Raw genomic sequence first — 27,592 nt, forward strand, 5'->3', positions numbered from 1 at the left:
CGATCAGGGAAAACAAATGATATTTGTCTCTTTGGGACTGGCTTAATTCACTCAGCATGATGTTTTCCAGATTGCTCCATCTTATTGCAAATGACTGGGTTTCATTGTTCCTTACTGCTGTATAGTATTCTATGGAGTACATGTCCCATAATTTCTTTATCCAGTCTACTGTTGATGGGCATTTGGGTTGGTTCCAGGTCTTAGCTATTGTGAATTGAGCTGCAATAAACATTAATGTGCAGATGGCTTTTTTATTAGCCAAATTAATTACCTTTGGGTAAATTCCAAGGAGTGGGATGTCTGGGTTGTATGGTAGGGTTATGTTCAGGTTTCTGAGGAATCTCCAGACTGACTTCCATAGTGGCTTAACCAGTTTGCATTCCCACCAACAGTGGGTTAGTGTCCCTTTTTCCCCACATCCTCTCCAGCATCTGTTGTTGGTAGATTTCTGAATGTGAGCCATTCTCACCGGGGTGAGATGGAACCTCATTGTGGTTTTGATTTGCATTTCTCTGATGGCTAGTGATCTTGAACATTTTTTCATGTGTCTGTTGGCCATTTGGATTTCCTCTTTTGAAAAATGTCTATTGAGGTCCTTGGCCCATCTCTTAAGTGGGTTGTTTGTTTTGTTGTTGTGGATTTTCTTGATTTCTTTGTAGATTCTGGTTATCAATCCTCTATCTGTAGTATAGTTTGGGAATATTTTTCCCATTCTGTTGGTTGCCTCTTCACTTTCCTGTTTCTTTTGAAGTACAGAAACTTCTCAATTTGATGCAATCCCAAATGTTAATTTTGGTTTTGACTTCCTGTGCTCCTGGGGTATTTTCCAAGAAGTCTTTGTCTGTGCCTATATCTTGCAGGGTTTCTCCAATGCTCTCTAATAATTTGATGTTTCTGGTATTAGATTTAAGTCTTTAATCCATGTTGAGTGAATTTTTGTGTAAGGTAATAGGTATGGGTCTTGCTTCAAGCTTCTGCATGTGGAAATCCAATTTTCCCAGCACCATTTATTGAATAGACTGTGCTTATTCCAGGGATTAGATTTGCATTTTCTCGGTCCATTGCATACGAATTCCACACCACTTTGTCCGGATATGACTGGATGAAACCGGAAATATCCGGTTGTGTTTTCCCTAACTGAACCCCAGAATTTGCGACAGCCTCTCTGTTTGTGTTTTCTGGATATTATCGATGGACTTTATTGTTTTGAAAGTTTGTTTTATCAGGGAACCTTTACTTTTGTGCTGGGAAACTCTAATTGGTTATACATGGAGACACCAGCTCTACACATTCGTATTATCTAGGAAGAAAGCTAGAGGAACTGCGGCAAACAAACATGATATTTCTGTTTGTATAGATGACATTTTATGCACTTGCCTAAAGAAAAGACTTTGCTTTTCTCCAAAACCATTTTTAGTGTGATTTTCTCGGTCCATTGCATACGAATTCCACACCACTTTGTCCAGATATGAGAGGATGAAACCAGAAATATGGGGTTGTGTTTTGCCTAACTGAATCCCAGATATTGCGACAGACTATGTGTTTGTGTTTTCTTGATATTATCGATGCACTGTATTGCTTTGGATGTTTTTTATTAGGGAACATTTAATTTTGGGCTGGAAAAACTAACTGGTTCTTCATGGAGACACCAGCTCTACACATTCATATTTTCTAGGGAGAAAGCTAGAGGAACTGCGGCAAGCAAACATGATATTTGTTTTTGTATACATAACGTTTAAGCACTTCCCTAAGGAAAAGACTTTGCTTTGCTCCAAAACCATTTTCACTGTGATTTTTGCAGTCCATTGCATACGAATTCCACACCACTTTGTAAGGATATGACTGGATGAACCAGAAATATCCGGTTGTGTTTTGGCTAACTCAATCCGAGATATCGCCACAGCATCTGTGTTTGTGTTTTGCAGATGTTATCGATGCACTTTATTGTTTTGAATGCTTTTTATCAGGGAATATTTAATTTTCTACTGGGAAGCTCTAATTGTTTCCGCATGGCGACACCAGCTCTACACATTCGTATTTTTTAGTTGAAAGCAAGAGGAACTGCGGCAAACAAACATGATATTTTTGTATGTATACATGATATTTTATGCACTTGCCTAAAGAAAAGACTTTCCTTTTCTCCAAAACCATTTTTACTGTGATTTTCTCGGTCCATTGCATACGAATTCCTCATCACTTTTTCCGGATATGTGTGGATGAAAACAGAGATATGCGGTTGTGTTTTGGCTAACTCAATCCCCGATATTGCGACAGCCCCTGTGTTTGTGTTTTCTGGATATTATCGATGCACTTTATTGTTTTGAATGTTTTTCATCAGGGAATACTTAATTTTGTCCTTGGAAACTGTAATTGGTTACAAATGGAGACACCAGCTCTACACATTCGTATTTTCTAATGAAAAAGCTGGAGGAACTGTGGCAAACTAACATGATATTTCTGTTTGTATACATGACATTTTATGCACTTGCCTGAAGAAAATATTTTGTATTTCTACAAAACCATTTTTACTGTGATTTTCTCGGTCCATTGCATAGGAATTCCACACCACTTTGTCTGGATATGACTGGATGAAACCGGAACTATCCGGTTTTGCTTTGGATAACTCAATCGCAGATATTGCGACAGCCTCTGTGTTTGTGTTTTCTGGATATTATCGATGGACTTTATTGTTTTTAAAGTTTTTCTTTATGAGGGTACATTTAATCTTGTGCTATGAAACACTAACAGATTCTACATGGAGACACCAGCTCTACACATTCGTATTTTCTTGGGAAAATTCTAGAGAGATTCTGGCACACAAACATGATATTTCTGTTTGTATTCATGACATTTTATGCACTTGCCTAACGAAAAGACTTTGCTATTCTCCAAAACCATTTTCACTGTGATATTCTAGGTCCACTGCATACGATTTCCACAGCACTTTATCCGGATATGACTGGATGAAACCTGAAATATCAGGGTTTATTTCGGCTAACCATATCCCTGATATTGCAACAGCCCCTGTGTTTGTGTTTTTGGATATTATCGATGGACTTTATTGTTTTGCATGTTTTTTATAAGGGAATATTTAATTTTGCACTGGGAAGCTCTAATTGGTTCCACATGGAGACACCAGCTCTACACATTTGTATTTTCTAGGAGAAAGCTAGACGAACTGCGGCAAACAAACATGATATTTCTGTTTCTATACATGACATTTTATGTACTTGCCTAACGTAAAGTCTTTGCTTTTCTCCAAAATCATTTTTACTGTGATTCTCTTGGTCCTTTGCATGTGAATTACACACCACTTTGTCCAGTTAGGACTGGATGCAACAGGAAATATCTGGTTTTGTTTTGGCTAACTCACACCCAGATATTGCTACAGCCTCTGTGTATGTATTTTTGGGATATTATTCACGGTTTTTATTGTTTCGAATGTTTTTTATTGGGGAACATTTAATTTTGTGCTGGGAAACTCTAATTGGTTCCACATGGAGACACCAGTTCTACACATTCGTATTTTCTAGGAGAAAGCTAGAGGAACTGTGGCAAACAAACATGATATTTCTGTTTCTATACATGATATTTTATGCACTTGCCTAATGAAAAGACTTTGCTTTTCTCCAAAACCATTTTCACTGTGATTTTCTCAGTCCATTGCATATGAATTCCACACCACTCTGTCCGGATATGTGTGGATGTAACCAGAAATATCCGGTTTTGGTTTGGCTAACTCAATCCCCGATATTGCGACAGCCCCTGTGTTTGTGTTTTCTGGATATTATCGATGCACTTTATTGTTTTAAATGTTTTTTATCAGGGAATATTTAATTTTGTACTGGGAAACTCTAATTGCTTCCACATGGAGACACCAGCTCTACACATTCGTATTTTCTAGGAGAAAGCTAGAGGAACTGCGGCAAACAAACATGATATTTCTGTTTCTATATACGTCATTTTATGCACTTGCCTAATGAAAAGACTTTGCTTTTCTCCAAAACCAGTTTAACTGTGTTTTTCTCAGTCCATTGCATACGAGTTCCAGACCACTTTGTCCGGATATGACTGCATGAAACCGGAAATATCCGGTTTTGTTTTGGCTAATAGAATCCCAGATATTGCGACAGCCCCTAGTTTGTGTTTTCTGGATATTATTGATGGACTTTATTGTTTTGAATGTTTTTTATCAGGGAATATTTTATTTTGTAATGGGAAACTCAAATTGGTTCCACATGGAGACACCAGCTCTACACATTCTTATTTTCCAGGGAGAAAACAACAGGAACTATGGGAAAAAAACATGATATTCCTTTTTTTTACTTGACATTTTAAGAACTAGTGTAACGAAAAGACTTTGCTTTTCTCCAAAACCATTTTCACTGTGATTTCCCCAGACCATTACATACGAACTGCACAACTCTTTGTCCAGATATGAGTGCATGAAACCAGAAATTTGCAGTTGTGTTATGCCTGACTGAATGCCAGAAATTGCGACAGCCTCTGTGTTTGTGTTTTCTGGATATTATCAATGGACTTTATTGTTTTGAATGGTTTTTATCAGGGAACATTGAATTTTGTACTGGGAAGCTCTAATTGGTTCCACATGGAGACACCAGCTCTACACATTCGTATTTTCTAGGAAAGCTAGAGGAACTGCGGCAAACAACCATGATATTTCTGTTTGTTTACATGACATTTTATGCACTAGCCTAATGAAAAGACTATGCTTTTCTCCATGACCATTTTTAGTGTGATTTTCTCGGTTCATTACATATGAACTAAACAACACTTTGTCCAGATATGAGTGGATGAAACCAGAAATATGCGGTTGTGTTTTGCCTAACTGAATCCCAGAATTTGCGACAGCCTCTGTGTTTGTGTTTTCTGGATATTATCAAAGGACTTTATGGTTTTGAATGGTTTTTATCAGGGAACATTGAATTTTGTACTGGGAAGCTCTAATTGGTTCCACATGGAGAAACCAGCTCTACACATTCGTATTTTCTAGTGAGAAAGCAGGAGGAACTTCGGCAAACACATGATATTTCTTTTTGTTTACATGACATTTTATGCAGTTGCCTAACGAAAAGACTTTGCTTTTCTTCAAAACCATTTTCATTGAGATTTTCTCAGTCCATTGCCTATGAATTCCACACCACTTTGTCCGGGAATGACTGGATGAACACAGAAATATCCCTTTTTTTTTTTTTTGGCTAACTCAATCCCAGATATTGCCACAGCCCCTGTGTTTGTGTTGTCTGAATATTATCGAAGTACTTTATTGTTTTGAATGGTTTTTATCATGGAATATTTTATTTTGTACTGGGAAACTCTAATTGGTTCCACATGGAGACACCAGCTCTACACATTCGTATTTTCTAGGGAGAAAACAAGAGGAACTTCGGCAAACTAACATGATATTTCTTTTTGTTTACATGACATTTTATGCTCTTGCCTAACGAAAAGACTTTGCTTTTCTCCAAAGCCATTTTCACTGTGATTTTCTTGGTCCATTACATATGATACATAAGACTTTGTCCAGATATGAGTGGATGAAACCAGAAATATGCAGTTGTGTTAGGCCTGACTGAATGCCGGAAATTGCAACAGCCTGTGTTTTGTGTTTTCTGGATATTATCGAAGGACTTTATTGTTTTGAAAGGTTTTTATCAGGGAACATTTAATTTTGTACTGGGAAGCTCTAATTGGTTCCACATGGAGACAACAGCTCTACACATTCGTATTTCTAGGAGAAAGCTAGAGGAACTGCGGCAAACAAACATGATATTTCTGTTTCTATACATGACATTTTATGCACTTCCCTAATGAAAAGACTTTGCTTTTCTCCAAAACCATTTTCACTGTGATTTTCTCAGTCCATTGCACAGGAATTCCAAACAACTTTGTCCGGATATGACTGGATGAAACCGGAAATATGCGGCTTTGATTTGGCTAACTCAATCCCAGTTATTTTGACAGCCCTTGTGTTTGTGTTTTCTGGATATTATCGATGCACTTTATTGTTTTGAATGTTTTTAATCATGGAATATTTAATTTTGTACTGGGAAACTCTAATTGGTTCTTCATGGAGAAACCAGCTCTACACATTCGTATTTTCAATTGACAAAGCTAGAGGAAATTCGGCAAACACACATGATATTTCTGTTTGTTTACATGACATTTTAAGCACTAGCCTAACGAAAAGACTTTGCTTTTCTCCAAAACCATTTTCACTGTGATTTTCTCGGTCTATTGCCTACGAATTCCAAACCACTTTGTCTGGATATGACTGGATGAAACCGGAAATATCCGGTTTTCTTATGGCAAATTCAATCCTCGATATTGCGACAGCCCCTGTGTTTGTGTTTTCTGGATATTATCGATGCACTTTATTGTTTGAATGTTTTTTATGAGGGAATATTTAATTTTCTGCTGGGAAACTCTAATTGGTACCATGTAGAGACACCATCTGTACACATTCGTATTTTCAATTGAGAAATCTAGAGGAACTGCGGCAAACAAACATGATTTTTTTTTGTTTACATGACATTTTATGCTCTTGCCTAAGGAAAAGACTTTGCTTTTCTCCAAAACCATTTTCACTGCGATTTTCTCAGTCCAGTACATACGAACTGCACAATACCTTGTCCATTTTGAGCGGATGAAACCAGAAATATGCGGTTGTGTTTTGGCTAACACAATCCCAGATATTGCGACAGCCACTCTGTTTGTGTTTTCTGGATATTATCGAAGGACTTTATGGTTTTGAATGGTTTTTATCAGGGAACATTTAATTTTGTACTGGGAAGCTCTAATTGGTTCCACATGGAGACACCAGCTCTACACATTCGTATTTTCTAGGAGAAAGCTAGAGGAACTGCGGCAATCAAACATGAGATTTCTGTTTGTATAAGTGACTTTTATGCACTTGCCTAACAAAAAGAATTTGCTTTTCTCCAAAACCATTTTCACTGTGATTTTCTCAGTCCATTGCATATGAATTCCACACCACTTTGTCCGGATATGACTGGATGAAACCAGAAATATCTGGTTCTGTTTAGGCTAACTGAATCACAGATATTGCGACAGCCCCTGTGTTTGTGTTTTCTGGATATTATCAATGCACTTTATTGTTTTGAATGTTTTTTATGAGGGAATATTTAATTTTGTACGGGGAACCTCGAAATGGTTCCACATGGAGACACCAGCTCTACACATTCGTATTTTCAAGGAGAAAGCTAGAGGAACGTCAGCAAACAAACCTGATATTTCTGTTTGTTTACATGACATTTTATGCTCTTGCCTAACGAAAAGACTTTGCTTTTCTCCAAAACCATTTTCACTGTGATTTTCTCGGTCCATTGCATACGAATTCCACACCACTTTGTCCGGATATGACTGGAAGGAACCGGAAATATCCGGTTGTGTTTTGGCTAGCTCAATCCCAGTTATTTTGACAGCCCTTGTGTTTTTGTTTTCTGGATATTATCGATGCACGTTATTGTTTTGAATGATTTTTTATCTGGGAACATTTAATTTTGTACTGGGAAACTCTAATTGGTTCCACATGGAGACACCAGCTCTACACATTCGTATTTTCTAGGGAGAAAGCAAGAGGAACTGTCTGCAAACAAATCTGATATTTTTGTTTGTTTACATGACATTTCATGCTCTTGCCTAACGAAAAGACTTTGCTTTTCTCCAAAACCATTTTCACTGTGATTTTCTCGGTCCATTACATACGAACTACAAAACTCTTTGTCCAGATATGAGTGGATGAAACCATAAATATGCGGTTGTGTTATGCCTGACTGAATGTCAGAAATTGGGACAGCCCCTGTGTTTGTGTTTTCTGGATATTATCGATGCACTTTATTGTTTTGAATGGTTTTTATCTGGGAACATTTAATTTTGTACTGGGAAGCTCTAATTGGTTCCACATGGAGACACCAGCTCTACACATTCGTATTTTCTAAGAGAAACTAGAGGAACTGCGGCAAACAAACATGATATTTCTGTTTCTATACATGATATTTTTTGCACTTGCCTAATGAAAAGACTTTGCTTTTCTGCAAAACTCTTTTCACTGTGATTTTCTCAGTCCATTGCATACGAATTCCACAACACTTTGTCCGGATATGACTTAATGAAACCGGAAATATCCGGTTTTGTTTTGGCTAACTCAATCCCAGATATTGCGAAGGCCCCTGTATTTGTGTTTTCTGGATATTATCGATGCACTTTATTGTTTTGAATGTTTTTTATCAGGGAATATTTAATTTTGTACTGGGAAACTCTAATTGGTTCCACATGGAGAAACCAGCTCTACACATTCGTATTTTCTAGGAGAAAGCTAGAGGAACTGCGGCAAACAAACATGATATTTCTGTTTCCATACATGATATTTTATGCACTTGCCTAACGAAAAGACTTTGCTTTTCTCCAAAACCATTTTCACTGTGATTTTCTCGGTCCATTACATATGAACTACAAAACTCTTTGTCCAGATATGAGTGGATGAAACCATAAATATGCGGTTGTGTTATGCCTGACTGAATGCCAGAATTTGCAAAAGCCTCTCTGTTTGTGTTTTCTGGATATTATCGAAGGACTTTATTGTTTTGAATGTTTTTTATCAGGGAACATTTAATATTGTACTGCGAAGCTCTAATTGGTTCCACATGGAGACACCAGCTCTACACATTCGTATTTTCTAGGAGAAAGCTAGAGGAACTGCGGCAATCAAACATGAGATTTCTGTTTGTATAAGTGACTTTTATGCACTTGCCTAACAAAAAGAATTTGCTTTTCTCCAAAACCATTTTCACTGTGATTTTCTCAGTCCATTGCATATGAATTCCACACCACTTTGTCCGGATATGACTGGATGAAACCAGAAATATCTGGTTCTGTTTAGGCTAACTGAATCACAGATATTGCGACAGCCCCTGTGTTTGTGTTTTCTGGATATTATCAATGCACTTTATTGTTTTGAATGTTTTTTATGAGGGAATATTTAATTTTGTACGGGGAACCTCGAAATGGTTCCACATGGAGACACCAGCTCTACACATTCGTATTTTCTAGGAGAAAGCTAGAGGAACGTCGGCAAACAAACCTGATATTTCTGTTTGTTTACATGATATTTTATGCTCTTGCCTAACGAAAAGACTTTGCTTTTCTCCAAAACCATTTTCACTGTGATTTTCTCGGTCCATTGCATACGAATTCCACACCACTTTGTCCGGATATGACTGGAAGGAACCGGAAATATCCGGTTGTGTTTTGGCTAGCTCAATCCCAGTTATTTTGACAGCCCTTGTGTTTTTGTTTTCTGGATATTATCGATGCACGTTATTGTTTTGAATGATTTTTTATCTGGGAACATTTAATTTTGTACTGGGAAACTCTAATTGGTTCCACATGGAGACACCAGCTCTACACATTCGTATTTTCTAGGGAGAAAGCAAGAGGAACTGTCTGCAAACAAATCTGATATTTTTGTTTGTTTACATGACATTTCATGCTCTTGCCTAATGAAAAGACTTTGCTTTTCTCCAAAACCATTTTCACTGTGATTTTCTCGGTCCATTACATACGAACTACAAAACTCTTTGTCCAGATATGAGTGGATGAAACTATAAATATGCGGTTGTGTTATGCCTGACTGAATGTCAGAAATTGGGACAGCCCCTGTGTTTGTGTTTTCTGGATATTATCGATGCACTTTATTGTTTTGAATGGTTTTTATCAGGGAACATTTAATTTTGTACTGGGAAGCTCTAATTGGTTCCACATGGAGACACCAGCTCTACACATTCGTATTTTCTAAGAGAAAGCTAGAGGAACTGCGGCAAACAAACATGATATTTCTGTTTCTATACATGATATTTTTTGCACTTGCCTAATGAAAAGACTTTGCTTTTCTGCAAAACTCTTTTCACTGTGATTTTCTTGGTTCATTGCATACGAATTCCACACCACTTTGTCCGGATATGACTTTATGAAACCGGAAATATCCGGTTTTGTTTTGGCTAACTCAATCCCAGATATTGCGAAGGCCCCTGTATTTGTGTTTTCTGGATATTATCGATGCACTTTATTGTTTTGAATGTTTTTTATCAGGGAATATTTAATTTTGTACTGGGAAACTCTAATTGGTTCCACATGGAGAAACCAGCTCTACACATTCGTATTTTCTAGGAGAAAGCTAGAGGAACTGCGGCAAACAAACATGATATTTCTGTTTCTATACATGATATTTTATGCACTTGCCTAACGAAAAGACTTTGCTTTTCTCCAAAACCATTTTCACTGTGATTTTCTCGGTCCATTACATATGAACTACAAAACTCTTTGTCCAGATGTGAGTGGATGAAACCATTAATATGCGGTTGTGTTATGCCTGGCTGAATGCCAGAATTTGCGAAAGCCTCTCTGTTTGTGTTTTCTGGATATTATCGAAGGACTTTATTGTTTTGAATGTTTTTTATCAGGGAACATTTAATTTTCTACTGGGAAGCTCTAATTGGTTCCACATGGAGACACCAGCTCTACACATTCGTATTTTCTAGGAGAAAGCTAGAGGAACTTCGGCAAACAAACATGATATTTCTATTTGTATAAGTGACCTTTTATGCACTTGCCTAACAAAAAGAATTTGCTTTTCTCCAAAACCATTTTCACTGTGATTTTCTCAGTCCATTGCATATGAATTCCACACCACTTTGTCCGGATATGACTGGATGAAACCAGAAATATCCGGTTTTGTTTTGGCTAATTGAATCCCAGATATGGCGACAGCACCTCTATTTGTGTTTTCTGGATATTATCAATGCACTTTATTGTTTTCAATGTTTTTTATCAGGGAATATTTAATTTTGTACTGGGAAACTCGAAATGGATCCACATGGAGACACCAGCTCTACACATTTGTATTTTCAATTGAGAAAGCTAGAGGAACTTTGGCAAACAAACCTGATATTTCTGTTTGTTTACATGACATTTGATGCTCTTGCCTAACGAAAAGACTTTGCTTTTCTCCAAAACCATTTTCACTGTGATTTTCTCGGTCCATTGCATACAAATTCTACACCACTTTGTCCGGATATGACTGGATGAAACCGGAAATATCTGGGTTTTTTGGCTAGCTCAATCCCAGATATTTTGACAGCCCCTGTGTTTGTGTTTTCTGGATATTATCGGTGCACTTTATTGTTTTGAATGTTTTTCATCAGGGAATATTTAATTTTGTACTGGGAAACTCTAATTGGTTCCACATGGAGACACCAGCTCTACACATTCATATTTTCTAGGGAGAAAGCAAGAGGAACTATGGGAAACAAATCTGATAATTTTGTTTGTTTACATGACATTTCATGCTCTTGCCTAATGAAAAGACTTTGCTTTTTTCCAAAACCATTTTCACTATGATTTTCGCAGTGCATTGCACACGAATTCCACACCACTTTGTCCAGATATGAGTGGATGAAACCAGAAATATGCGGTTGTGTTATGCCTGACTGAATGCCAGAAATTTTGACAGCCTCTGTGTTTGTGTTTTCTGGATATTAGCTAAGGACTTTATTGTTTTGAATGTTTTTAATCAGGGAACATTTAATTTTGTACTGGGAAGCTCTAATTGGTTCCACATGGAGACACCAGCTCTACACATTCGTATTTTCTAGGAGAAAGCTAGAGGAACGTCGGCAAACAAACCTGATATTTCTGTTTCTATATATGTCATTTTATGCACTTGCCTAACAAAAAGACTTTGCTTTTCTCCAAAACCATTTTCACTGTGATTTTTTTGGTCCATTGCATACGAATATCCACACCACTTTGTCCGGATATGACTGGATGAAACCAGAAATATCCAGTTTTGTTTTGGCTAACTCAATCCCAGATACTTGGACAGATTCTGTGTGTGTGTTTTCTGGATATTAGCTAAGGACTTTATTGTTTTGAATGGTGTTTATCAGGAAACATTGAATTTTCTACTGGGAAATTCTAATTAGTTCCACATGGAGACACCAGCTCTACAGATTCGTATTTTCTAGGGTGAAACCTAGAGGAACTACGGCAAACAAACATGACATTTCTGTTTGTATACATGATATTTTATGCACTTGCCTAACGAAAAGACTTTTCTTATCTCCAAAACCATTTTTACTATGATTTTCTCGGTCCATTGCATACGAATTCCACACCACTTCGTCTGGATATGACTGGATGTAACCGGAATTATCCGGTTGTGCTTTGGCTAACTTAATCCCAGATATTGCGACAGCCCCTGTGTTTGTGTTTTCTGGATATTATCGATGGACTTTATGGTTTTGAAAGTTTTTCTTTATCAGGGTACATTTAATTTTGTACTATGAAACACTAACAGGTTCTACATGGAGACACCAGCTCTACACATTCGTATTTTCTAGGGAGAATGCTAGAGGAACGGCAGCAAACAAACATGATATTTCTGTTTGTATACATGACATTTTATGCACTTGCCTAATGAAAAGACTTTGCTTTTTTCCAAAACCATTTCCACTGTGATTTTCTCGGTCCATTACATACGAACTACACAACACTTTTTGTAGTGTAATGAGAAGGCCTTGCCAAGGTGGCCCCTGGCAAGCGAGCGTCAGTTAGTCAGGAATGGCTTTGAAACCCACCTGGCTTTGGAAACTGCCTGGCAACAGGCTGTGATTGGATGGCTCTGGAAACTGCCTGGCGACAGGCTGTGATTGGATGGATTTGAAACTGCCTGGCGACAGGCTGTGATTGGATGGCTCTGGAAACTGCCTGGCAACAGGCTGTGATTGGTTGGGGTATAGACCGCCCCTTGACCAGATTGGCTGGAATTGGCTATATAAGCTGTTGTATCAACTGTAATAAACGAGTCTGCAGGCTGCTCACCTCAAGCCTGCTCTCACCGGACTCCCGGGGTCTGTGTGTTGACTCCGCACCTCTTGCCACCACCACGCTGCTCTTCTCAGAAACGAACCCACTGCAACATTGTAGAGAATTCAACGACAACAAGTTTGTCAAGATATGAGTGGATGAAACCTGAAATATGCGGTTGTGTTTTGCCTAACTGAATCCCAGAATTTGCGACAGCCTCTGTGTTTGTGTTTTCTGGATATTATCGATGCACGTTATTGTTTTGAATGATTTTTTATCTGGGAACATTTAATTTTGTACTGGGAAACTCTAATTGGTTCCACATGGAGACACCAGCTCTACACATTCGTATTTTCTAGGGGAAAGCTAGAGGAACTGCGGCAAACAAACATGATATTTCTGTTTCTATACATTACATTTTATACACTTGCCTAACGAAAAGACTTTGCTTTTCTCCAAAACCATTTTCACTGTGATTTTCGCAGTCCATTGCATACGACTTCCACACCACTATGTCCGGATATGACTGGATGAAACCAGAAATATCCGGTTGTGTTTTGGCTAACTCAATCCGAGATATTGCCACAGCATCTGTGTTTGTGTTTTGCAGATATTATCGATGCACTTTATTGTTTTGAATGCTTTTTATCAGGGAATATTTAATTTTGTACTGGGAAGCTCTAATTAGTTCCAAATGGAGACACCAGCTCTACACATTCGTATTTTCTAGGAGAAAGCAAGAGGAACTGCGGCAAAGAAACATGATATTTTGGTATGTATACATGATATTTTATGAACTTGCCTAAAGAAAAGACTTCGCCTTTCTCCAAAACCATTTTCACTGTGATTTTCTCGGTCCATTGCATATGATTCCCTCACCACTTTTTCCGGATATGTGTGGATGAAAACAGAGATATGCGGTTGTGTTTTGGCTAACTCAATCCCAGAGATTGTGACAGACTCTGAGTTTGTGTTTTCTGGACATTATCGATGCACGTTATTGTTTTGAATGATTTTTTATCAGGGAACATTTATTTTGTGCTGGAAAAACTAACTGGTTCTACATGGAGACACCAGATCTACACATACTTATTTTCTAGGAAGAAAGCTAGAGGAACTGTGGCAAACAAACATGATATTTCTGTTTGTATACATGACATTATATGCACTTGCCTAACGAAAAGACTTTGCTTTTCTCCAAAACCATTTTCACTGTGATTTTCGCAGTCCATTGCAAACGAATTCCACATCACTTTGTCCGGATATGACTGGATGAAACCGGAAATATCCGGTTGTGTTTTGCCTAACTCAATCCCCGATATTGCGACAGCCCCTGTGTTTGTGTTTTCGTGATATTATCGATGCACTTTATTGTTTTGAATGCTTTTTATCAGGGAATATTGAATTTTGTACTGGGAAGCTCTAATTGGTTCCACATGGAGACACCAGCTCTACACATTCGTATTTTCTAGGGAGAAAGCTAGAGGAACTGCTGCAAACAAACATGATATTTCTGTTTGTTTAAATGACATTTTATGCACTTGCCTAACGAAAAGACTGCTTTTCTCCAAAATCATTTTCACTGTGATTTTCTCTGTCCATTGCTTATGAATCCCATGCCATTTTGTGCGTATAACACTGCATGAAACCAGAAATATCCGGTTGTGTTTTGGCTAACTCAATCCCGATATTGCGACAGACCCCGTGTTTGTGTTTTCTGGATATTATGGAAGCACTTTATTGTTTGGAATGTTTTTTATCAGGAAATATTTAATTTTGTAATGAGAGACTAAATTGGTTCCACATGGAGACAGCAGCTCTACACATTCGTATTTTCTAGGGAGAAAACAAGAGGAACTTCGGCAAACAAACATGATATTTCTGATTGTTTACATGACATTTTAAGCACTAGCGTAACGAAAAGACTTTGCTTTTCTCCAAAACCATTTTCACTGTGATTTTCTCGGTCCATTACATATGAACTACTCAACTCTTTGTCCAGATATGAGTGGAATAAACCAGAAATATGAGGTTGTGTTATGCCTGACTGAATGTCAGAAATTGCGACAGCCTCTGTGTTTGTGTTTTCTGGATATTATCAAAGGACTTTGTTGTTTTGAATGGTTTTCATAAGGGAAGATTTAATTTTGTACTCGGAAGCTCTTAATGGTTCCACATGGAGACACCAGCTCTAAACATTCGTATTTTCTAGTGAGAAAGCAAGAGGAAATCTGGCAAACAAACATGATAATTCTGTTTGTTTACATGACATTTTATGCACTTGCCTAACAAAAAGACTTTGCTTTTCTCCAAAACCATTTTCACTGTGATTTTCTCGGTCCATTACATACGAACTACACAACACTTTGTCCAGATATGAGTGGATGAAACCAGAAATATGCGGTTGTGTTTTGCCTAAATGAATCCCAGAATTTGCAACAGCCTCTGTGTTTGTGTTTTCTGCATATTATTGAAGGACTTTATTGTTTTGAATGGTTTTTATCAGGGAACATTTAATTTTGTACTGGGAAGCTCTAATTGGTTCCACATGGAGACACCAGCTCTACACATTCGTATTTTCTAGGAGAACGCTAGAGGAACTGCGGCAAACAAACATGATATTTATGTTTCTATGCATGATATTTTATGGACTTGCCTAACAAAAAGACTTTGCTTTTCTCCAAAACCATTTTCACTGTGATATTCTCAGTCCATTGCATACGAATTCCACAGCACTTTGTCCTGATATGACTGGATGAAACCAGAAATATCCGGTTGTATTTTGGCTAACTCAATCCGAGATTTGCCACAGCATCTGAGTTTGTGTTTTGCAGATATTATCGATGCACTTTATTGGGTTTTTTTTTTTGACAGGCAGAGTAGACAGTGAGAGAGAGACAGAGAGAAAGGTCTTCCTTTTTGCCATTGGTTCACCCTCCAATGGCCGCCGCGATAGCGCGCTGCGGCTGGCGCACCACGCTGATCCGAAGCCAGGAGCCAGGTGCTTCTCCTGGTCTCCCATGCAGGTGCAGGGCCCAAGCACTTGGGCCATCCTCCACTGCACTCCCTGGCCACAGCAGAGAGCTGGCCTGGAAGAGGGGCAACCGGGACAGGATTGGTGCCCCAACCGGGACTAGAACCCGGTGTGCCAGCGCCGCAGGGCAGAGGATTAGCCTAGTGAGCTGCGGCGCGGGCCGCACTTTATTGTTTTGAATGCTTTTTATCAGGGAATATTTAATTTTGTACTGGGAAGCTCTAATTGGTTCCACATGGAGACACCAGCTCTACACATTCATATTTTCTACGAGAAAGCTAGAGGAACTGCGGCAAACAAACATGATATTTCAGTTTGTTTACATGATATTTTATGCAGTTGCCTAACGAAAAGACTTTGCTTTTCTCCAAAACCATTTTTAGTGTGATTTTCTTGGTTCATTACATATGAACTACACAACACTTTGTCCAGATATGAGTGGATGAAACCAGAAATATGCGGTTGTGTTTTGCCTAACTGAATCGCAGAAATAGGGACAGCCTGTGTGTTTGTGTTTTCTGGATATTAGCTAAGGACTTTATTATTTTGAATGGTTTTTATCAGGGAACATTTAATTTTGTGCTGGGAAGATCTAGTTGGTTCCACATGGAGACACCAGCTCTACACATTCGTATTTTCTAGGAGAAAGCTAGAGGAACTGCGGCAAACAAACATGATATTTCTGTTTCTTTACATGATATTTTATGCACTTGCCTAATGAAAAGACTTTGCTTTTCTCCAAAACCATTTTCACTGTGATTTTCTCAGTCCATTGCATACGAATTCCACACCACTTTGTCCGGATATGACTGGATGAAACCGGAAATATCTGGTTTTGTTTTGGCTAGCTCAATCCCAGATATTGCCACAGCCCCTGTGTTTGTGTTTTCTGGATATTATCGATGCACTTTATTGTTTTGAATGTTTTTCATCAGGGAATATTTAATTTTGTATGGGGAAACTCTAATTGGTTCCACATGGAGACACCAGCTCTACACATTCGTATTTTCAATTGAGAAAGCTAGAGGAACTGCGGCAAACAAACATGATATTTCTCTTTCTTTACATGACAATTTATGCACTTGCCTAACAAAAAGACTTTGCTTTTCTCCAAAACCATTTTCATGGTGATTGTCTCAGTCCATTGCATACGAATTCCACAACACTTTGTCCGGGTATGACTGGATGAATCCGAAAATATTCAGTTTTCTTTTGGCTAACTCAATCCCCGATATTGCGACATCCCCTGTGTTTGTGTTTTCTGGATATTATCGATGCACTTTATTGTTTTGAATTTTTTTTATCAGGGAATATTTAATTTTGTACTGGGAAACTCTAATTGGTTCCACATGGAGGCACCTGCTCTACACATTCATATTTTCTAGGGAGAAAGCAAGAGGAACTTCAGCAAACAAACATGATCTTTCTATTTGTTTACATGACATTTTAAGTACTAGCATAACGAAAAAATATTGCTTTTCTCCAAAACCATTTTCACTTTGATTTTCTTGGTCCATTACATGCGAAATACAAAACTCTTTGTCCAGATATGAGTGGATGAAACCAGAAATATGCGGTTATGTTATGCCTGACTGAATGCTAGAATTGGCGACAGCCTCTCTGTTTGTGTTTTCTGGGTATTATCAATGCGCTTTATTGTTTTGAATGTTTTGTATCAGGGATTATTTAATTTTGTGCTGGGAAACTCGAAATGGTTCCACATAGAGACACCAGCTCCACAAATTTGTATTTTCAATTGAAAACGCTAGAGGAACTTCCGCAAACAAACATGATATTTCTGTTTCTATATATGTCATTTTATGCACTTGCCTAACGAAAAGACTTTGCTTTTCTCCAAAACCATTTTCACTGTGATTTTCTCGGTCCATTACATACGAACTACACAACACTTTGTCCAGATATGAGTGGATGAAACCAGAAATATGCGGTTGTGTTTTGCCTAAATGAATCCCAGAATTTGCAACAGCCTCTGTGTTTGTGTTTTCTGCATATTATTGAAGGACTTTATTGTTTTGAATGGTTTTTATCAGGGAACATTTAATTTTGTACTGGGAAGCTCTAATTGGTTCCACATGGAGACACCAGCTCTACACATTCGTATTTTCTAGGAGAACGCTAGAGGAACTGCGGCAAACAAACATGATATTTATGTTTCTATGCATGATATTTTATGGACTTGCCTAACAAAAAGACTTTGCTTTTCTCCAAAACCATTTTCACTGTGATATTCTCAGTCCATTGCATACGAATTCCACAGCACTTTGTCCTGATATGACTGGATGAAACCAGAAATATCCGTTTGTATTTTGGCTAACTCAATCCGAGATTTGCCACAGCATCTGAGTTTGTGTTTTGCAGATATTATCGATGCACTTTATTGGGTTTTTTTTTTTTGACAGGCAGAGTAGACAGTGAGAGAGAGACAGAGAGAAAGGTCTTCCTTTTTGCCATTGGTTCACCCTCCAATGGCCGCCGCGATAGCGCGCTGCGGCTGGCGCACCACGCTGATCCGAAGCCAGGAGCCAGGTGCTTCTCCTGGTCTCCCATGCAGGTGCAGGGCCCAAGCACTTGGGCCATCCTCCACTGCACTCCCTGGCCACAGCAGAGAGCTGGCCTGGAAGAGGGGCAACCGGGACAGGATTGGTGCCCCAACCGGGACTAGAACCCGGTGTGCCAGCGCCGCAGGGCAGAGGATTAGCCTAGTGAGCTGCGGCACGGGCCGCACTTTATTGTTTTGAATGCTTTTTATCAGGGAATATTTAATTTTGTACTGGGAAGCTCTAATTGGTTCCACATGGAGACACCAGCTCTACACATTCATATTTTCTACGAGAAAGCTAGAGGAACTGCGGCAAACAAACATGATATTTCAGTTTGTTTACATGATATTTTATGCAGTTGCCTAATGAAAAGACTTTGCTTTTCTCCAAAACCATTTTTAGTGTGATTTTCTTGGTTCATTACATATGAACTACACAACACTTTGTCCAGATATGAGTGGATGAAACCAGAAATATGCGGTTGTGTTTTGCCTAACTGAATCGCAGAAATAGGGACAGCCTGTGTGTTTGTGTTTTCTGGATATTAGCTAAGGACTTTATTATTTTGAATGGTTTTTATCAGGGAACATTTAATTTTGTGCTGGGAAGATCTAGTTGGTTCCACATGGAGACACCAGCTCTACACATTCGTATTTTCTAGGAGAAAGCTAGAGGAACTGCGGCAAACAAACATGATATTTCTGTTTCTTTACATGATATTTTATGCACTTGCCTAATGAAAAGACTTTGCTTTTCTCCAAAACCATTTTCACTGTGATTTTCTCAGTCCATTGCATACGAATTCCACACCACTTTGTCCGGATATGACTGGATGAAACCGGAAATATCTGGTTTTGTTTTGGCTAGCTCAATCCCAGATATTGCCACAGCCCCTGTGTTTGTGTTTTCTGGATATTATCGATGCACTTTATTGTTTTGATTGTTTTTCATCAGGGAATATTTAATTTTGTATGGGGAAACTCTAATTGGTTCCACATGGAGACACCAGCTCTACACATTCGTATTTTCAATTGAGAAAGCTAGAGGAACTGCGGCAAACAAACATGATATTTCTCTTTCTTTACATGACAATTTATGCACTTGCCTAACAAAAAGACTTTGCTTTTCTCCAAAACCATTTTCATGGTGATTGTCTCAGTCCATTGCATACGAATTCCACAACACTTTGTCCGGGTATGACTGGATGAATCCGAAAATATTCAGTTTTCTTTTGGCTAACTCAATCCCCGATATTGCGACATCCCCTGTGTTTGTGTTTTCTGGATATTATCGATGCACTTTATTGTTTTGAATTTTTTTTATCAGGGAATATTTAATTTTGTACTGGGAAACTCTAATTGGTTCCACATGGAGGCACCTGCTCTACACATTCATATTTTCTAGGGAGAAAGCAAGAGGAACTTCAGCAAACAAACATGATCTTTCTATTTGTTTACATGACATTTTAAGTACTAGCATAACGAAAAAATATTGCTTTTCTCCAAAACCATTTTCACTTTGATTTTCTTGGTCCATTACATGCGAAATACAAAACTCTTTGTCCAGATATGAGTGGATGAAACCAGAAATATGCGGTTATGTTATGCCTGACTGAATGCTAGAATTGGCGACAGCCTCTCTGTTTGTGTTTTCTGGGTATTATCAATGCGCTTTATTGTTTTGAATGTTTTGTATCAGGGATTATTTAATTTTGTGCTGGGAAACTCGAAATGGTTCCACATAGAGACACCAGCTCCACAAATTTGTATTTTCAATTGAAAACGCTAGAGGAACTTCCGCAAACAAACATGATATTTCTGTTTCTATATATGTCATTTTATGCACTTGCCTAACGAAAAGACTTTGCTTTTCTCCAAAACCATTTTCACTGTGATTTTCTCGGTCCATTACATATGAACTGCACAACACTTTGTACGCATATGAGCGGATGAAACCAGCAATATGCGGTTGTGTTTTGGCTAACTCAATCCCAGAATTTGCAACAGCCTCTGTGTTTTTAGTTTTCTGGATATTATCGAAGGACTTCATTGTTTTGAATGGTTTTTATCAGGGAAAATTTAATTTTGTACTGGGAAGCTCTAATTGGTTCCACATGGAGACACCAGCTCTACACATTCGTATTTTCTAGGAGAAAGCTAGAGGAACTGCGGCAAACAAACATGATATTTCTCTTTCTATACATGATATTTTATGCACTTGCCTAAGAAAAGACTTTGATTTTCTCCAAAACCATTTTCACTGTGATTTTCTCGGTCCATTGCACATGAATTCCACACCACTTTGTCCGGATATGACTGGAAGTAACCGGAAATATCCGGTTGTGTTTTGGCTAGCTCAATCCCAGATATTTTAACAGCCCCTGTGTTTGTGTTTTCTGGATATTATCAACGCACTTTATTGTTTTGAATGGTTTTTATCTGGGAACATTTAATTTTGTACTGGGAAGCTCTAATTGGTTCCACATGGAGACACCAGCTCTACACATTCGTATTTTCTCGGAGAAAGCTAGAGGAACTGCGGCAAACAAACATGATATTTCTCTTTCTATACATGATATTTTATGCACTTGCCTAATGAAAAGACTTTGCTTTTCTCCAAAACCATTTTCACTGTGATTTTCTCAGTCCATTGCATACGAATTCCACACGACTTTGTCCGGATATGACTGGATGAAACCGGAAATATCCGGTTTTGTTTTGGCTAACTCAATCCCAGATATTGCGACAGCCCTTGTGTTTGTGTTTTCGTGATATTATCGATGCACTTTATTGTTTTGAATGCTTTTTATCAGGGAATATTGAATTTTGTACTGGGAAGCTCTAATTGGTTCCAAGTCGAGACACCAGCTCTACACATTCGTATTTTCTAGGAGAAAGCTAGAGGAACTGCGGCAAACAAACATGATATTTCTCTTTCTATACATGATATTTTATGCACTTGCCTAATGAAAAGACTTTGATTTTCTCCAAAACCATTTTCACTGTGATTTTCTCAGTCCATTGCATATGAATTCCACATCACTTTGTCCTGATATGACTGGATGAAACCGGAAATATCCGGTTGTGTTTTGGCTAGCTCAATCCCAGATATTGCGACAGCCCTTGTGTTTGTGTTTTCTGGGTATTATCAATGCACTTTATTGTTTTGAATGTTTTTTATCTGGGATTATTTAATTTTGTACTGGGAAACTCGAAATGGTTCGACATGGAGACAGCAGCTCTACACATTCGTATTTTCAATTGAGTATCTAGAGGAACTGCGGCAAACAAACATGATATTTCTCTTTCTATACATGATATTTTATGCACTTGCCTAATGAAAAGACTTTGCTTTTCTCCCAAACTATTTTCACTGTGATTTTCTCGGTCAATTACATACGAACTACAAAATTCTTTGTCCAGATATGAGTGGATTAAACCGGAAATATCCGGTTTTGTTTTGGCTATCTCAATCCCAGATATTGCGACAGCCCCTGTGTTTGTGTTTTCTGGATATTATCGATGCACGTTATTGTTTGGAATGTTTTTTTATCAGGGAACATTTTATTTTGTACTGGGAAGCTCTAATTGGTTCCACATGGAGACACCAGCTCTACACATTCGTATTTTCTAGGATAAAGCTAGAGGAACTGCGGCAAACAAACATGATATTTCTGTGTGTTTACATGATATTTTATGCAGTTGCCTAACGAAAAGACTTTGCTTTTCTCCAAAACCATTTTCACTGTGATTTTCTCGGTTCATTGCATACGAATTCCACACCACTTTGTCCGGATATGACTGGAAGAAACCGGAAATATCCGGTTATGTTTTGGCTAGTTGAGTCCCAGATATTTTGACAGCCCCTGTATTTGTGTTTTCTGGATATTATCGATGCACGTTATTTTTTTGAATGTTTTTTTATCAGGGAACATTTAATGTTGTACTGGGAAACTCTAATTGATTCCACATGGAGACACCAGCTCTACACATTCCTTTTTTCTAGGGAGAAAGCAAGAGGAACTTTGGCAAACAAATCTGATATTTTTGTTTGTTTACATGACATTTTATGCTCTTGCCTAACGAAAAGACTTTGCTTTTCTCCAAAATCATTTTCACTGTGATTTTCTCGGTCCATTACATATGAACTGCCAAACTCTTTGTCCAGGTATGAGTGGATGAAACCAGAAATATGCGGTTGTGTTATGCCTGAATGAATGCCAGAAATTGCGACAGTCTCTGTGTTTGTGTTTTTTGGATATTAGCTAAGGACTTTATTGTTTTGAATGGTTTTTATCAGGGAACATTTAATTTTGTACTGGGAAGCTCTAATTGGTTCCACATGGAGACACCAGCTCTACACATTCATATTTTCTAGGAGAAAGCTAGAGGAACTGCGGCAAACAAACATGATATTTCTGTGTGTTTACATGATATTTTATGCAGTTGCCTAACGAAAAGACTTTGCTTTTCTCCAAAACCATTTTTAGTGTGATTTTCTTGGTTCATTGCATACGAATTCCACACCACTTTGTAAGGATATGACTGGATGAACCAGAAATATGCGGTTGTGTTTTGGCTAACTCAATCCCAGATATTGAGACAGACCCTGTGTTTGTGTTTTCTGGATATTATCGATGCATGTTATTGTTTTGAATGTGTTTTTTATCAGGGAACATTTAATTTTGTACTGGGAAACCCTAATTGGTTCCATATGGAGACACCAGCTCTACACATTCGTAATTTCTAGGGAGCAAGCAAGAGGAACTGTGGCAAACAAATCTGATATTTTTGTTTGTTTACATGACATTTCATGCTCTTGCCTAACGAAAAGACTTTGCTTTTCTCCAAAACCATTTTAACTGTGATTTTCTCGGTCCATTACATACGAACTACAAAACTCTTTGTCCAGATATGAGTGGATGAAACCAGAAATATGCGGTTGTGTTATGCCTGACTGAATGCCAGAAATTGCGACAGCCTCTGTGTTTGTATTTTCTGGATATTATCGAAGGACTTTATTGTTTTGAATGGTTTTTATCAGGCAACATTTAATTTTGTACTGGGAAACTCTAATTGGTTCCACATGGAGACACCAACTCTACACATTCGTATTTTCTAGGAGAAAGCTAGAGGAACTGTGGCAAACAAACATGATATTTTTGTTTGTTTACATGACATTTTATGCACTTGCCTAACGAAAAGACTTTGCTTTTCTCCAAAACCAGTTTGAGGGTCATTTTCTGAGTCCATTGCATACCAGTTCCACAACACTTTGTGCGGATATTACTGGATGAAACCGGAAATACTGGTTATCTTTTGGCTAAGTCAAACCCCGATATTGCCACAGTCCCTGTGTTTGTGTTTTCTGGATATTATCGATGCAGTTTATTGTTTTGAATGTTTTTTTTATCAGGGAACATTTAATTTTGTACTGGGAAACTCTAATTGGTTCCACATGGAGACACCAGCTCTACATATTCGTATTTTCTAAGAGAAAGCTAGAGGAACTGCGGCAAACAAGCATGATATTTCTGTTTGTTTACATGATATTTTATGCAGTTGCCTAACGAAAAGACTTTGCTTTTCTCCAAAACCATTTTTAGTGTGATTTTCTTGGTTCGTTACATATGAACTACACAACACTTTGTCCAGGTATGAGTGGATGAAACCAGAAATATGCGGTTGTGTTATGCCTGACTGAATCGCAGAAATTGGGACAGCCTGTGTTTTTGGGTTTTCTGGATATTAGCTAAGGACTTTATTGTTTTGAATGGTTTTTATCAGGGAACATTTAATTTTGTACTGGGAAGCTCTAATTGGTTCCACATGGATACACCAGCTCTACACATTATATTTTCAATTGAGAAAGCTAGAGGAACTGCGGCAAACAAACATGATATTTCTGTTTCTATACATGATATTTTATGCAGTTGCCTAATGAAAAGACTTTGCTTTTCTCCAAAACCGTTTTCACTGTGCTTTTCTCAGTCCATTGCATACGAATTCCACACCGCTTTGTCCGGATATGACTGGATGAAAGCAGAAATATTCGGTTGTGTTTTGGCTAACTCAATCCCAGATATTGCGACAGCCCCTGTGTTTGTGTTTTCTGGATATTATCGAAGGACTTTATTGTTTTGAATGTTTTGTATCAGGGAATATTTATTTTTGTACTGGGAAACTCTAATTGATTCTACATGGAGACACCAGCTCTACACATTCGTATTTTTTAGGGAGAAAGCAAGAGGAACTATGGCAAACAAATCTGATATTTTTGTTTGTTTACATGACATTTTATGCTCTTGCCTAACAAAAAGACTTTGCTTTTCTCCAAAACCATTTTCACTGTGATTTTCTCGGTCCATTACATACGAACTGCACAACACTTTGTCCACATATGAGCGGATGAAACCAGAAATATGCTGTTGTGTTTTGGCTAACTCAATCCCAGATATTGCTACAGCCTCTGTGTTTGTGTTTTCTGGATATTAGCTAAGGACTTTATTGTTTTGAATGGTTTTTATCAGGGAACATTTAATTTTGTACTGGGAAGCTCTAATTGGTTCCACATGGAGACACCAGCTCTACACATTCCTATTCTCTAGGATAAAGCTAGAGGAACTGTGGCAAACAAATCTGATATTTTTGTTTGTTTACATGACATTTTATGCACTTGCCTAATGAAAAGACTTTGCTTTTCTCCAAAACCATTTTCACTGTGATTTTCTCGGTCCATTACATATGAACTACACATCACTTTGTCCGGATATGAGTGGATGAAACCAGAAATATTCGGTTGTGTATTGGCTAACTCAATCCCAGATATTGCAACAGCCTCTGTGTTTGTGTTTTCTGGATATTATCGAAGGACTTTATTGTTTTGAATGTTTTTTATCAGGGAACATTTAATTTTGTTCTTGGAAACACTAGTTGATTCCACATGGAGACACCAGCAGTCCACATTTGTATTTTGTAGGGAGAAATCTAGAGGATGTGAGGCAAACAAACATGATATTTCTGTTTTTAAAAATGACATTTTAGGAATACTGAAGATGGCGGATAGTGAGGACGTGTGCCTTAGTTTGGGAAAATAAACTTTCATAAAAGTGGAATTACTGTAGCCTCAGGAAAAGACTCAAGAAAAAAAACTGCAGAGGAAACGCTTCCGGATCTTGTGGATGAGACACAGAGGACTTACAGGGAACCCACCGCGTGGAAAACCAACCGAGAGGAGCCGAGCGGCAGCGGCAGGAGAGGAGCCAGAGCCACAGAATCTCGCCAGCGCGGGAACGGAGGACGGTAAGACAAAGACCTGAGAAGTCCGAGACATTGGGGGGAGGGGGAACAGAGGCCTCTCCCTTCACTCACCAAGCAAAACAAAGAGCACCGCGATTTTACATACGTAAAGCTCAGCCAAACTCAGTATCTTTAGCGAAACTGGAGAACACATTGAGGGCTGCATAAACTCTGTGTATGGTCCCAGGGGTAGATCAAACGAATACTCACAGAGGCTAGATTTCAACTACCCTCAACTCCACTCCCAACTGAGTCAAAAGAAAAAAGAGAGAGAGAGAGAGAGAGAGAGAGCGTCCCAGCAAGGAGCAAGTAATCTGGGAGAGTCGCTCTTTACACAGCCTTAAACCTCAAGAAACAAGCATAGCTCTCTGGTCACACCCATCACAGCCCCTAAGGCTCCAACAAAACAGACAGCTCACTTAGAGGCATAGTATAACGAGAGAAAAAAAAACAAAAACAAAAACACCACAAATTATCTCTAACATGCCAAGCAAGAAACATAGAAGCGGAGGTACCAAAAACAAGGAAGGCACTATGACGCCCCCAAGTGAACAAGACACGCCAATGCAAGATTATGAAGATGAAGAGATAGAGCAAATGCAAGAAGCAGATTTCAAAAAATTCATAAGAACATTAAGAAGTTCTCAAAAACAAATTCTTGAACTACAGAAATCCTTAATGGACAAGATAGAAAATCTCTCCCGTGAAAATGAAATATTAAGGAGGAATCAAAATGAAATGAAAAAATTAGTGGAACAGGAAACTGCGATACTGACAAAAAACCTCAATGAAATGAAGAACTCAATAGATCAAATGGCAAACACATTAGAGAGCCTTAAAAACAGAATGGATGAAGCAAAAGAGAGAATATCAGAATTAGAAGACAGAGAACAGGAAAGGAAACAGTCAAATCAAAGAAAAGAAGAAGAAATCAGAAATCTAAAAAATACTGTCAGGAATCTACAGGATACTATTAAAAAACCCAACATTCGTGTTCTAGGAGTTCCTGAAGGCATGGAAAGGGAGAAAGGATTAGAAGGCCTTTTTAGTGAGATACTAGCAGAAAATTTCCCAAGTTTGGAGAAGGACAGAGACATCCTAATACAGGAAGCTCATAGAACCCCTAATAAACATGATCAAAAGAGATCCTCACCACGACACGTCATAATCAAACTCACCACAGTGAAACACAAAGAAAAGATCCTAAAATGTGCAAGAGAGAAACGCCAGATTACTCTCAGAGGATCTCCAATTAGACTTACAGCTGATTTCTCATCAGAAACCCTACAAGCCAGGAGAGAATGGCGAGATATAGCCCAGGTACTAAGAGAGAAAAACTGCCAGCCCAGAATATTATATCCTGCAAAGCTCTCATTTGTGAATGAAGGTGAAATAAAGACCTTTCACAGCAAACAGAAATTGAAAGAATTTGTCGCCACTCGTCCAGCCCTGCAAAAGATGCTTAAAGATGTCTTACATACAGAAACACAGAAACACGGTCACCAATATGAAAGAAGGTAAAGGAAGGAAACCTCAGAGCAAAAGATCACAGGAATCTCAAAACAGATATTAGAAAATATCTTTGGCAAATGGCAGGGCAAAGTTACTCCTTCACAATAGTCACATTGAATGTTAATGGCTTGAACTGTCCAGTTAAAAGACACCGATTGGCCGATTGGGTTAAGGAACAAAACCCATCCTTTTGCTGCTTACAAGAAACCCATCTATCCAACAATGATCCATACAAGCTGAGAGTGAAAGGCTGGAAAAAGATATACCACGCCAACAGAAAT

The sequence above is a fragment of the Lepus europaeus genome, chromosome 6, assembly GCF_033115175.1.
Source record: "Lepus europaeus isolate LE1 chromosome 6, mLepTim1.pri, whole genome shotgun sequence".
NCBI classification, from domain to species: domain Eukaryota; kingdom Metazoa; phylum Chordata; class Mammalia; order Lagomorpha; family Leporidae; genus Lepus; species Lepus europaeus.